The sequence below is a fragment of the Capsicum annuum genome, unplaced genomic scaffold (assembly GCF_002878395.1).
Source record: "Capsicum annuum cultivar UCD-10X-F1 unplaced genomic scaffold, UCD10Xv1.1 ctg3968, whole genome shotgun sequence".
Lineage (NCBI taxonomy): Eukaryota > Viridiplantae > Streptophyta > Magnoliopsida > Solanales > Solanaceae > Capsicum > Capsicum annuum.
In genome coordinates this window covers 16,906-31,824 of record NW_025846919.1, presented here as the reverse complement: position 1 = coordinate 31,824, position 14,919 = coordinate 16,906, and the positions used below count along the sequence as shown (strand labels likewise).

Here is a 14,919-nt window from a genome sequence, read left to right as displayed (position 1 = left end):
CGAACCTACACTACACTCCATGAGCTGTATTTTGAGGCTTTTCATTAAAGGGCCTTTTGGTCATTTTGTATTCTAGTTGTAACCTAGTATAAATAGAACATTACAGGTCATTTTTTCTTAGACTTTGATGATATTTGTAAGTTGTATAACACTTTGAAAGACAAGTCCTCTCTTCTCTTTAGGAGGCAACCCAAAATTAGGGTGATACTAGTGTGGAATCACTAGTGTTGCATTCATGGCTTGAGACGTTGGTGTTTAAAGGAGGTAAAGTCCCTCTTGTGTCAGCGTATGAGTTAGGTTAACCGTTGTGTATAGCGTTAAGGGTCCAAGAGTATCACCTGTTCTTGGGTTCTTAAGATTATACCAACCAAGGTCTAACTATCTATCCTTTGTTCATTGTAATATTGTAACCATTTTTGTATCTTGTAATCTTCAATCCATGAGTTATTGTCTCATTTTGTTATTGTTCTTATCATATTGTTGTCCACCTTGTTGTGTTTTTGCGGTTTTGGTGTGGTTATACACGTTATTATCTCTTCATTGTGTAGCATTCTTGGTTTTGGACTTGTTTCCAACTTGTCTTGGTTTTGTATTGTGTTGGTAGACTATTTTTGTGGTTGTTTTGGTACAATCCATGTTGGTAGTGTATCATTTGGTATTAAATCCATCTTTGATTTTATTCTAACAAGATCAATCTTGGGCTTGAGAGTAGAAAAAAGAAAAAAAAAGAGTTGAAAAACTGAAAAAAATTCTAGAAAAGGAGTAATCTGCCCGTTCTTGTTGTTCTTGGCCGAGAAAGTTGTTGTTCTTGTTGTTGTCCTGGCCGAGACATGTTTCTTTGTGACTAGATCTTGTAGCCTTTTGTTGTTTTGAGTGTTTCTAGTGTTGTTTCTTTCTCACCAACACTAAAAAGTGTCCAAATCTAATCTTGAACTTGAACTTGTTGATGTTGTTAATGTGAACAAAGTGTGGATAATTTGATGTTGTAAGTCTTGTAAGACACAAGGAACATCAAGTCCTCTCTCCTTTGAGGCACCCAAACCCGAAATTGTAACTAGGTACATCAAAAGGGTGGATTTTCTTTTGTTGTTTGCATTTGCTTGGAAACATTGATGCCTGGGAGGTGGATTCCGATCTTGTGTCTTTGTAAGAGATAGGTTTATTGTTATGTGTAGTGTTAAGGGTCCAAGATTGTCCATTCTTGGGTTCTTAAGATTATACCTTCATGTGGTCTATCTATCTATCCTTTTACTTTTCTTGTAACTGTGTTTGGTGTTTGTGTTGTAACCTTGTGTTCTTGTTGTTATTGTTAACTCCGAATCTTGTGCCTTTGTGTTCATCTTGTTCTTCACATATTGTTTCTATTTTGGTGTATAAATACACCATTATATCTTGTATTTTTGTTTTTTTGTTGTTGGCCGAAACTAGTTCCCAAAGGGCTCATGGATTTCTTCTAATTTGTGGACTGTTTTTGGACTGATTTTGGTGTTCTGTTGTTTGTCTGGTATCAATTGGTATCATAGAGGAAGCCGAGGCTCAAAATTAAGATGTTAGCCTCGAATTGTGTTTGTGTTGCTCTCGGGTCCACCTTGTTGGTGGACTATTTTTTGAGTCGTTTTTGATACGTACCAAGTTTTATTGAACTCTAGGGTTCTTCATATTTTGCGGACTGTTTTGAGTGATCGCTTATGAAGTGACCAATTGAACAAGGTGAAACCATGAATTTGTGTCAAAATTCCTCTCAAGATGGAGAGGATGATATGAGTGTGATCACGTAGATGGACTCATGTGAGTGTGTATTGAAGTTGTCCAAGTGTGTGTCCAAGAGAAGTGTAATTAAGGGCCCAAATACACACCAAAACAACCCGCTACATACACTAGAATGGAGGCCCATTCTTGAAGGGCCCTTTTGGTCATTTTAACTTCTAATTCTATTGTAATATATAAGAAACATTTCTAGGGTTTCATTCACTGATTTGATGTTGTTGTCATTTTAAGCCTTGATTGTGTTGAAGGCCTTGTTGTTGTGGAGTTGGGCATTGGAATTTGTTGTTGTTCTTGGAGAATATTGTTGTCGTTCTTGGTGTTGTTATTGTGTTCTTGTTGTTCTTCACCCTTTTCATCTTTTGTTAAAAGAAAAAGTGAACATTAGATCCACAAAAGGTGAAAGGCCAAGTTGTAGTACTTGTTGGTGAAAGACTTGATCACATCACTCAAAAGAATTGACAACCACTTTTCACCTGCTTTCCTTGATTTAAGGACCTTATTTCAAGGAGAAAGTACCAAGAATGTCAAGTCTTGTTTTGAATTTGAAAAAGAAGCTCCAAGACCAAATTTTCCTCCATTAACCAAATCCACCATTTCCAAATTGTAGATTGGTCAAGACTTGGAATTGGAGAGTAAAATTTTGACAAAACCGAGGCCAATAGTGGACTGCCACATCACTGAATTACTGTTCACGCAACATTTTGAGTTCAAATTTTAGATTTCTTAGTTTCTAATCTTTGTTTCTTAGTTACCTTTAGTTCATCCTAGAACTAATTAACAAACTAGTAAACTCCTACTAGATTGTCAATTAGTCCTTTGAATCCATTGTTTGTGTCTACGTTTCTTTTGTGCTTTTGTCGTTTTTAAAATTGTAGTACTTCTTGGTTCAAGTTCGTACATTACTTTCCTTGAGTCTTTAAACAAAGAATCCATTCCGACCAAGGAGTAGACTCACCCCTTGACTCATCACGAACTACGAGCCGACTTGCAACACTTGTGGACCCAAGTGTGAGATGATCAAGTGTGTTAGAGTGTGGTGAGGTTGTTTCGAACTAACTTGTGTTTTTCTTTGTAGGCTTTTTCTTTTTTTTTTTAGGTACAATTACAAGGGAACCCGCGGCTTCAACCTCTCAACCCATGGACAATAATGCCACCAATGTCATTTTGGCCTACCTTGACACTATGTCCCGAGACCTAGCTATGGCAAATGAAAGGTTGGATCGTATGATAGGTCAAAAGGGGAAAGTGGGCTGCCTGGACACACGTCAAGAGGAAGGCCGTAGCTCATGTGAGCTACGAGGTAAAAATGTTATTCCCTACACTCCTATGTACTTTGAATGTTGTGTTGTGGATAGTAGGAGCCAAGTAAGTGTAGTTGTGGCTTTGCCTAGGGTAGAGGTGCTTGAGTCTCCTTTTTGTGATACTCTCAGTATTGTTAGGTCACATGAGAACCAAACTCTTGTTGTAGGTACGCAAGAACTAGTTGATCCTTTTGATGACGAAATTGATTCTCCTCGTGAGAATGATTTGTGTCCATCTAGTGCTAGCACTTATAACTTGACTAAGGTTCCATTACCAAGTGACGAGAGTATTCACACACTAGTTGACCCTTGTGAAAATAATGGTGGGCCTACATTGGTAAATGAGTTGTCAACAACTAGTGAGGTTGTGGACAATGATCAATCGGGTGGAAATAACCTTGACGTGCTTGATTGTTTAGGAAACCCGAATTGTGATTGTCTTGGTAAACATGGTTTTGCTTTTGATCCCTTTGCTGCCCATGATAGTTTATGTCTATGTAGAGACTACTCTCTTTAATGAGAAGGTGTTGCGTGCTTAGAAATTCCATCTACTTCTTCTTTATGTGTTTTCTATGTTAAGCCTACTAGTGTTGTTGGGGAGATCATAGTTGGATTTGACTCGTGTGACACCTTTCTTTATCATCTTTGTGCTCATCATATTTTCCATAGGGATATAGAGGGTATACCTAATTTTGAAGATGGCACCCTAGGGAAAGTGAGAGTGGCCGAGGCCTAAGTCCTTGGTTACTCCACCCATTTGATCCCGGTACCATCTTAGGGCGGAAAAGGATTACTTTTGGCCTATTTTCCTTTTGTCTTGATGCTTGCTCGAGCCACCTCCTTTGTAGCATTTGTACTAATCTTTTCATGATTAAAACAAAGGACCCGTGGCTATACTTTAAGTTTGTTCCACCTCGGCAAGGCATGTTGATGTGTTATTTTTTTGCTAACCCTAACCCCTCAGTTATGAGGATATGTGCTTGTTTGTCTTCTCTTGATTTTGTAAGGTACGGATTCGAGGTCAAATCCTTTCAAGAAGGGGAGGATGATACAAGTACGACCACGAGGATGGACATGTGAAAGTGTAATGAACCCGAGGCTTGGAGTGTGCAAGAAAAATGCAAAAGAGGGCCTAAAACACACACCAAAACCGAACCTACACTACACTCTATGAGCTGCATTTTGAGGCTTTTCATTAAAGGGCCTTTTGGTCATTTTGTATTCTAGTTGTAACCTAGTATTAATAGAATACTACAGGTCATTTTTTCTTAGACTTTGATGATATTTGTAAGTTGTATAATACTTTGAAAGACAAGTCCTCTCTTCTCTTTAGGAGGCAACCCGAAATTAAGGTGATACTAGTGTGGAATCACTAGTGTTGTATTCATGGCTTGAGACGTAGGTGTTTAGAGGAGGTAAAGTCCCAGCGAAAGCTACTCGACCAGACGGGAGAGGCGACCAAAGGAAGCTGGTTCACCTTCTCTCCTCCCTTACAACATAGGTCGTTCCAATCCCGGATGAAAATATTCCAAAACGGAATTGGAAATCTTTATTGGACCGTGATAGCCAGCTAAAACTTAACGGGGAGCGTAGGAGTTAGGTTAACCGTTGCGTGTAGCGTTAAGGGTCCAAGAGTATCACATGTTCTTGGGTTCTTAAGATTATACCAACCAAGGTCTAACTATCTATCCTTTGTTCATTGCAATATTGTAACCATTTGTGTATCTTGTAATCTTCAATCCGTGAGTTATTGTCTCTTGTTGTTATTGTTCTTATCATATTGTTGTCCACCTTGTTGGGTTGTTGCGGTTTTGGTGTGGTTATACACGTTATTATCTCATCATTGTGTAGCGTTCTTGGTTTTGGACTTGTTTCCAACTTGTCTCGGTTTTGTATTGTGTTGGTAAACTGTTTTTGTGGCTGTTTTGGTACAATCCATGTTGGTAGTGTATCAATTACAATACCATTTCATGAGAAGAACAAGTCACTACAGAAAATAAACAGATACATAATGATTCAAAATAGGATACACAGTTGAACATGTCCCCTCCCACCCAAAAAATACATAGATGTCCTTAGTGATACATCACAACATGAAGAGTTTAAACTCATTATTTGTGACTATTTGCTGTGAAATCGCTCAACAAAGGGTAAAATCGATGGCTCACGAGGTTCAACCCCGCCATAACCAGCACTGTAACCACACAAGGAGAAAGATTAGCATAGAACTAATACCTGAAGTCTTTTCTAAGCAGAAGCCAGAGAGCAATTCCCGTTGCTATATGGAGTCGATGATGCATCTTCATCAATTATCAAAACAAAACCAGCAGTGTCGAACCTCCTTCCTGATACTGTTCTGTATATGTAAAGCTTCTCAATGGAGCAACTTTCTGGTCTCGGATCCGGATGATCCCTCAACTACTGAGCTAGCAGCTTACGTGCTTCTAAACTTTGTCACCAGCTTTGCAGCAGTAGCCAGGCATAGCCTCATTGCCAAAGGGGCAGTCTCTAGATCGCTGTCCCCTCCAAAAGCTAAGGAAAACATCTCTAGCACCTGCAGTCATATCCATTCCAAGTGCGTAAGCTGGATAATTAAGCAACATTAAGTTATTCTATTCATGGCTGGCCAGCAAATTATTCAGAGAATTTAGTCATCATTAATCATTTCTCTACGTTATTTCAATATACACCCTAGTTTATAGACCTGTGCGCAAGCTGGCATGGACACCACTTTTATCGCAACAAAAAAATCCTTTTTGTTTCAGATTGTCAATAGTACAGTAGCAATACCTGAATGGGCAACAACAGATTAGATATTACAATTAGAGATGGTTTGGTTTCAAGTTAGAGAAGAGTTGTTTTTTTCGGTAACCAATGTAAATTACCATTAACAAACAAAAAACAATTTCTTGCTCGCCAAACCTGATATGTCATTGCTCTAGACAATGCAGCTAAAAGTTTTTGCGAAATTGTTGCCAGTGCTTCCTCCTAAGACTATTCAGGATATGTTTGACAGTGCCAACGGGGATAAAGGTTCAAGACCATTGTTGCACTTCAGTTTGAACTCTCAATGCCCATCTTGTCTATAAGCTGTTGACACTCCATTTTACGCCAAGCCTTTGAAGACAATGGTAGGACTAGATATCTTATTTGGAGGGTACCTGATACCAACCCTGTCTTCATCAATAGTTGCTCTTTGATCTTGTAATCTACTCCTGCCAAGAACAGTTTGGATTTATCCATTTTGGCTTGCAGACCTGTGACATCACTAAAATGTGTTAGTGCCTCCATCACTCTAGAAACAGAATCAATGTTTCCTTTACAAAAGATCATCCGCAAAGATCAAGCGTGTGAGTTTTAGTTTCTTGCACATAGGGTGATATTGAAAGTCGGAAAATTCTCCCTTACACTTCAATGTTCTCGACAGATACTCCATAACAAGCACGAAAAGTGGGGGGGGACATGGGATCACCTTGTCTAAGTCCCCTTTTCCCAGCAAAAAAACCATGCCCTTCTCCATTAATTTTGATTGTGAACATGGGATATGTGTCACATGTCATAATCAAATGGATGAAACTGGTTGGAAACCCATACCCCATTAGCGCCGCCTCCACAAATTCCCAGCTCACAATGTTGTAGGCCTTTCTTAGGTCGATTTTCATTAAGCATCTTGGTGTAGTTTATCTGTTAAAATGCCTGAGGATGTCGTTAAAAATCAGAACATTATGTAGCATTGATCGGCCCTAAACAAATTCAGATTGATTCTCTGCGACAATAGAAATGGTCTGGACACAATAGTTTGTATAGCTCTACACAAGCTGTGGAACAACGAGACCCGTTGCTCATTGATAATCTAATGCACGAAGGACCGGACAGGGATGAAAAATCTGTTGCTCGGAATTATTCAACCGTGGTTAGAGCAGCATGGATATTTCACCGCGGCATCTGCTTAAATCATCCAAGAGGATTATGAGATTTGACATTTGCTCCAAGAAACCCTTTCTGTGGTTTCCAAGAAGGATGCAGTGCAACTTCCACAAGATTCAACAGGTTGTAACAATGACCATGTTTTAACATGTGATTCACAATGTGATCACTGCATCCGTGTATATATATGTACAGATTTACTGTTCCATTGAATGATTCACAATTGTATTGATGAAGTAGTTAGTTAGTTAGTGATTTCGCTGAGTTAGTTGAAGAAGTAGTTAGGCAAGTTGTCAAGTGGTTAGTCGGTTATGCTGAGCTGTCAATGAGCTGGAGAGAAGCTCACACAGCTCAACACTCTTTCTATAAATAAGAGAAACAACAATACTATGTACATTAGAATAGATCAATAAAATTCAGTTTCCCTTTCACGTTTTCCTCCATTAATCATGAATGATCAAGCTGCATTGCTTGAATTCACAGACCATGTGAAACTCAAGGTGGGCTTCTCTTTTCAACGACATACTTTTATAAGCTTTATCAGTGATGATCTTTAAGAGAGTGTGAGGAAATTGTACTGTGTCCATTTAGTTGTCATGGTTGTTAAAAGTACTTGGTCCAAAATATTTATCATTTTAGAGAAAGAAGGTAAAATTAATTTTTATTTCCTCTTTTCATCTTTACGACTAATTATTCTTGAAAGCAAACAACACTGATTACATAACATAAAAACAAATAAATTGACTGGATGTTTATTTTAAAGAAATGAGGATAAATTAGTCAAAAGGTAATTCTTATTTATAATTTGAAAGATATATTTGCGAAAAAAAAAAAGACAAATAAAAATAAATTCCAACATACATTTGTGTGACTAGTTTATAATTATAAGAATGTGATACTTTTTTGGGACGGACTAATCATTTAGGAAAAAAAAGTAGTAAATTTCAGATATTGAAGTATGTAACACTCATCGAAAAGAAAGAAGAAGGAAAATTTATCAAATCGCACATAAAATATTGCTGGGAAATGAAGATTAAATGGTTTAATAGGTACAATAAGAACGAAAAGGAGAAAAAAGAAATAATATTCGCTATGGAGACAAAGAACACTCTTTCCATAGCATTGGTGGACAGAGTTACTCGATATCTATTGTTGGTGAAGGGTTGCACGTATTACATGAATTTAGTCGGGGTGCACGAAAGCTGGCTCGAACACCACAATTATCAAAAATAATATTCTTCATTTTGACAAAAAAAAAAAAAAAAAGAACTCCTTCTATTTGTCCTAGCCTTCGTGGGCAGAGTTACCTGATATTTGCTGTTAATTGTGAGAGGTGGTAGGTATCCATGAATTTTAGTGGAGGTGCGCAAAAGCCGTCCGAACACCACGGTTATCAAAAGTAATATTGTTTGTAAAGACAAGAAGAAAACACTCTTTCTATGTGTCCTAGTATTGGCGGACATAGTCTACACGACATCTAGTCACATGATATCTGATGTTGATGAGAGGTTGCAAGTATTTTGTGTACTTAATCAAAGTGCGAGAAAGTTGGCTCGGACACCACCACAATTTACAGGTCACATATATATTGTCATTATATAAGAGATTGACGTGCAAGCAATTGATTAAGTCTAAGTCAATGATTTGTATTTTTAATATTATTGTTCAATTGATTGCTTTTAATTTTGTTGGTGGTGACCTTTCATGTTCATCTTTTGAATAAATAAACAATCTGCCCATGTGAATGTTTATCTCAACAGCACCAACTAATCATGTAGCATTCACACAAAGCAGCAGAATTAATAATTGAATAAAAAGACTAACATGATATTGATTATTATAACAGCCGGGGTGTTTCAAGTACCCCTCAAACTATTGGTATTTTTCAAATTACTAAAAATTCCTAAATTTTATGGCCAAACACAACACCCAAAAAATAGAGTAAAGCATTTAGTAACCCTAAACTATGACCTAATTTGTTATGAGACTCTCCAATTTCATGTGGATCCTATTATTCTTTTTAGCTGATGTGGCATATTTTGTCAATCTTCTTAGCTGACATGACACCTTAACGTGCGCTTCATTTTATGTAATAAAGGCTCTACGTCATCCCAAAAGGGTGATAAAAATATGTTAAAACTGAGTTCAGGGTAATAGGACCCTGCAAAGTTGAAATATGTCGTAGCAACTTTCATCATAGTTCGAAATGATACTAGATGGTTATCTCAAAAAAATATAGTATATACTGCAGATTATTGTTCCCACTTGAGAGTATGATTGATGGCAGACACGTGAAGCCATTGCTTTATGCTTTTTCTTTATAGACTTTATTGGAAATATTATGCATCATTTTCTACATAACATCAATCATTTGTTCTCTATCTTCTAATTTTCAGATTTTCATTTTTCAAGCTATTATTTTTCAGGAGAGTACCCAAACTTATAGAGGAACAAAGCAACTATATCAGAATTTTCATCAAGTGATAAGGTTAGTCCCTATTAAACTTAGTTTGTTTAGTTTTGGTATTGAGATTTGTAGAAAAATTTGAGAAAGTAAATGCAGAATACTATTTACTTATTTATATCTGTACATATTTTGCTGCTTTATTATCCTGATAAACTTTTTATCTATGTTTTATACATCAAGAATTTGGAAGGAAAAAACTTGAAACACTTTTATCTTCTATGAAATTAACTTTATGCTTCTTTCTTTTTTCATCTGATGAAATTTTTATCTACTATTTTAAACATCAGATCCAGAGAATTTGACCAGTGAAACTTGAAAGACACTTAAGTCATGGAAAAACAAGAAGAAATAGAGAAAGGGAAAGCAAACAATTTTGAGGTATGTAATGATCATTGAACTTTACTTACGTTTGTATCTGTTAATTAGTTACTTATGTAAACTAATTTTGACTCACTAATATCAATGAACTTTACTTGTTGTATCAGTATAGTCACAAAATTAAACTTTTTTCCTATTTAAGTCATTGAACTATGTGCTAAATATCCTGAAAATACAATTTACTGAAAGGTCAAATTTTTGTTCAGATTATTGTAAGATGGAGATTAGATGTATATAAGTTTTGAAAGTAGGGGGGTAATTCTGGCCAATTTTCCTTTAATTAAATCCGTGTGGCTTTGGTTTTAACAAAAAAAAATTAGAAAAATAATTTTAACATCTACTATTTCACTTCCATTTGTCAAAAAGGGTATTGGAGTCATTGGTGTTACGCCACGGGTATATTTAGTCCTAGTCTTATAGTATATTTGGACCTTTTCCCATTATTTTGATTTGTGTTATTTGAATTTTTTTCGTAGAAGATAAAGCATGTAACAAGTATCCTATAATTTTGGATGAAGTATTAGGTCAGATAGATAACATCAAATTCATACAAAATACATGTGTATGTGTTGGTTGCCTGTATAGAGTAAATATTGCATGGTATATATGTTCGCTATGAAAATTTTGATATAATATTTGGCCATTTTGCAGGTGTCATTTTCTGCTCTTCGCAAGGACGTTGTCAACGTTCTGGATTTCATAGAGATGTTAAAGAATGAAGAAGATCAAAATGTTGTTGACGTGTATCTAACTGAAAGGCTTAGGCTTGAGCTGACATTAATTTGTACTTACGTCCATCTTTCTTATTCCGATTTGGAGCAGTTTGAAGTTGTAATGACTGCCCAAAGACGAAGGATTGAATTATTGCTTCGATCGATTTTGTATGATGGGGACTCCAGTACAGGGTTTAAGTCCAACATGCATCATGTCCATCATCTATCCAAGCATCAGTATCTCGAAGAACAGATGCTTTCATTAGTGACTCAACATGAGATTCTTCAGAATGTTTGTGGCAATGTCGGAGATTTCCATGGGTTGATACTGAATGGTTGCATTGAGCACGATAATGTTGAATATGTCTTACCTCAGTTTCAACGTATGGCTGAGAGAGTTGGACTCTTCCTCTGGGATGAACTAATTCTAGAACACTCTAGTGTCTTCAAGCTAGCTCATCTACTCATGAAGATTTTCCCAATTGAACTCGAGGTTATGAAAGTATGCTTTACAAATTTGAAAGCAGCAACTTCAGCGGAAGTTGGACGGTTCATTAAGCAGCTCCTGGAAGCCTGTCCAGACATTCTTAGTGAATATCTGATTCATCTACAAGAGCACATGGTAACTGTTACTACCCCTAGCACTTCAGGGGCTCGAAACATTCATGTCATGATAGAGTTCCTATTAATTGTTGCTGAAACTTTTTAATCAAGTAACTGGCGTAGATTTGAAGTTCAGTGATGATATTGACGTTGCTGATAAGCTTCGGAAACAACTGTATGGAAAGAGGTACCTAATTGTGTTAGATGATGTGTGGGATACTACTACATGGGATGAGTTGACCAGACCTTTTCCTAAAGTTGAGAAAGGAAGTAGAATTATATTGACGACTCGAGAAAAGAAAGTGGCTTTTCATGGAAAGTGCAACACTGATCCTCTTAACCTTCGATTGCTAAGACCTGAAGAAAGTTGGGAGTTATTAGAGAAAAGGGCATTTGGGAATGAGAGTTGCCCCGATGAACTATTGGATGTTGGAAAGAAATTGTCCAAAATTGTAAGGGACTTCCTTTGGTGGTTGATCTGATTGCTGGAGTCATTGCAGCGAGGGAAAAGAAAAAGTCTGTTTGGCTTGAAGTTCGAAATAATTTGAGTTCCTTTATCTTTAACAGTGAAGTTGATGTGATGGTCATAGAATTAAGTTATGACCATTTATATCATCACCTGAAGCCATGCTTAATTTACCTTGCATGTTTTTGAAAGGACACTGTAGTGGAGAGAGTTGCATTGAAAATGTATTGGCGTGCTGAAGGGCTTGTTGAACAGACGGGGATGAAGAGTTTGGAAGAAGTGATGGAAATTTACTTGGATAATTTAATTTCCAGTAGCTTGGTAATTGCTTTCAATGAGATAGGTGATAACCCGACTTGCCAGCTACATGATCTTGTGCACGATTTTTGTTTGATTAAAGCAAGAGAGGAAAAGTTTTTTGGCAGAATAAGCTCAGGTGATCTATCTTCTTCTTCAGATTTGATGCCATGCATAGTGACCATTGTTTATAATAAGGAGCACTTCGGGCCTAACAATTTCGTCCTGCTCGATTCAAAAATGGAAAGGCATTCTGGTAAGCACCTCTATTCTTTGGCGATAACCAGAGACAAGATGGAAGATCGTCTTCCGGATGCATGTCACCTAAGAGACGTCAGGCTTCTTAGAGTATAGGAACTGATTCCCTCTTTTATGATGGTGAAAAAATCTTTGCTGCATGAAATATGCATGTTGAATCATTTGAGTTAAATCTTTGCCTTCGTCTTTCTAAAACCTCTGGAATCTAGAAATCCTGTTGGTGACTAACAAAGGATCAACCTTGGTGCTATTACCGAGAATTTGGGATCTTGTAAAGTTGTGAGTGCTGTCCACTAATGCTTGTTCTTTCTATTATATGGATATGTATGAACCAATACTGATAGCATAGGATTCAAAGTTAGAGAAATTGAGAGTATTAGAGACCCTCGTGCTTTCCTATTCGAAAGAAATAGAGGATATTTTCAAAAGATTTCCCAATCTTCAAAAGGCTTGTATTTGATCTCAAGGAATCATGGGATTACTCAAAAGAGAGCTATTGGTTCCCGAAATTGGACCACTTAACTGAACTAGATTACCTTAGAGCAAATTTTGAAAGTTCAAATGCAAATGACAATGGGGCCTCTTTAGCGCCAAATTGGTCGTGGGATTTTCACTTCCCTTCCAATTTGAAAACATTGGTGTTGTATGACTTTCCTCTGGCATCAGATTAAATATCAACAATAGAGAGACTGCCCAACCTTGAAGAGTTGTTCCTTAGGAGAACAATCATGCAAGGGGAGGAATGGAACCTGAGGGAGGAAGGCACCTTTGAGAATCTGAAATTTTTGTATTTGGAAGAAGTGACTCTTGCTAAGTGGGAGTTTGGAGAGGAATCCTTTCCCATGCTTGAGAAATTAGTATTGTTGAGATGTCATATGCTAGAGGAGATTCCGCCTAATTTTTGGGATATTGGTTCATTAAAAATTATCAAACTTGTAGGGAGGCCTCAACTTGAGTATTCAGCTCTGGAGATTAAACAATATGTTGAAGATATCACGGGAGAAGACAAGCTTCAAATCCTTGGCCCGGATAATATCCCATTATATATGACAGGTTCTTCTCTACTATTTTGCTGCTTATTGATGAATTCTCAACTGAACTATTTGTGAACTTTAAGTAGAAATGAGTAGATGGAGTTTGAATGACATTTTATGCATGTTTTATACATCAGATCCTGAGAAGTTGAAAGGAAGGGAAAGAGAAGTTAATTTGGTAGAATGAAGAAAACGAAGGAGAAATAAAGGAAGAGGAAACAAACATTTCATCGGTACTTCATACAATAGTCATCCATATTCAATGAAATACATACTTTTAATGAAACTAGTAATATACCCATGCAATGCGCGGACAAAAGAAATTAATCATTAAAAATACTATGCATTGATAAAATAAGAACAGAAACATTTAACGATTAAATAAAGATATAGAACTTCAAGTTGCCTTAGCAAAAGCCTTGAGATATTCTTGTGTATTTAACTCAAAATTTTAGTAAGATGACATATCAACATACTGGAAATAAACTTGAAGGCATAGGGTAAGACACAGTAAATAAACCTGAAGGCATAAAGGTTCCTTAAGACCACACAAGTTTTCATCAAGAAACTCACAGAAAGCTTTCACAGAATACTCCATTGCAACAATTTGAACATAGTTAATCCTTGTTCCTCACTTGTTTTTCTTCGGGCTTTTCCACTGTTTTTATCTGTTATGCAAGATAGGCTTGATTTTACAAAACAAATGCAATCTAACTTGCATTTATTTTGAAGTAGTTAAGCATTTACCATTTATAAGGTCTTGGATTAGGCAAAGAATGCTCTATAAAACTGAGTTGCAACTTGTAGATTTACAGCTGGTGATGGTCATAGATTAATAGTGATGCTTACAGGACATAGCCTGTCTTTCATATTTAGGACAATAGGCCGTCTTTCACATCTACCAATAGTATTTGTTGTAGTGAAGATATAAAAAATGCAATATGAAGTAATATTTATTGAATTTTGTCACATCTTCTGCCAGTTTTGTTTTGATGAAAATATAAATATAATGAAAACCTATAAACACAAACACTATAATTTAGCAAGTGAAACTGAAGTGATTCTTATATGAATAATTTCAACGCAAGGTAATATTTAAAACTCTGCCACATATGCAGATGCAAATTAAGGTACCAATGGATACATGAATGTGATAAACCAAAAAATCATGAACCAATGGGATAAACATCTGATAATCACAAGAATTTTATCAACCAAAACATTTAGCCATTAACCGGAACTGACACCTTGAACAAAACCTTTGGTCATAGCTCCAGACGGAGGAACTAACATTTTGAACAAAACATTTGGTCCGAGATTTATGACAACCTAGAAAGAAGTGAATTGCAACCTCTAATACGATTGACAGAAGAAGGCGATTTCTCTGTTAATAGAGAATCTGTTGGTGATTGAATTTTCAAGCAGAAAAAAAAGTAATAATTGTAAAATACAGTTACAGTTATTACATCTAACATAAAAATTAACTATTATTCATTTTTGGAGGGAGAGAAGTCATAGTCCAATTTATATGTCATGAAAAGAAGACACTTTCTTTAGCATCTCAGCAAAATTCATAGCTTAGTCAATTCCTGGAACTGCATTTGTCCAATTCTCTACATAAACTTAAGCAATTAAAATTAATGTACATCATTCTAACTTAGTCTTGTTCACAGGAATCTTAGCATGTTCATTAAAACTGGATTTTATA

General features: G+C 36.4%; 1 pseudogene; it reads left to right on the top strand.

Annotated features, from left to right (window-relative positions):
* The first annotated feature begins 8,677 nt into the window (after positions 1-8,677).
* Positions 8,678-14,919, top strand: part of LOC124891679 — a 15,765-nt pseudogene continuing 9,523 nt past the window's right edge.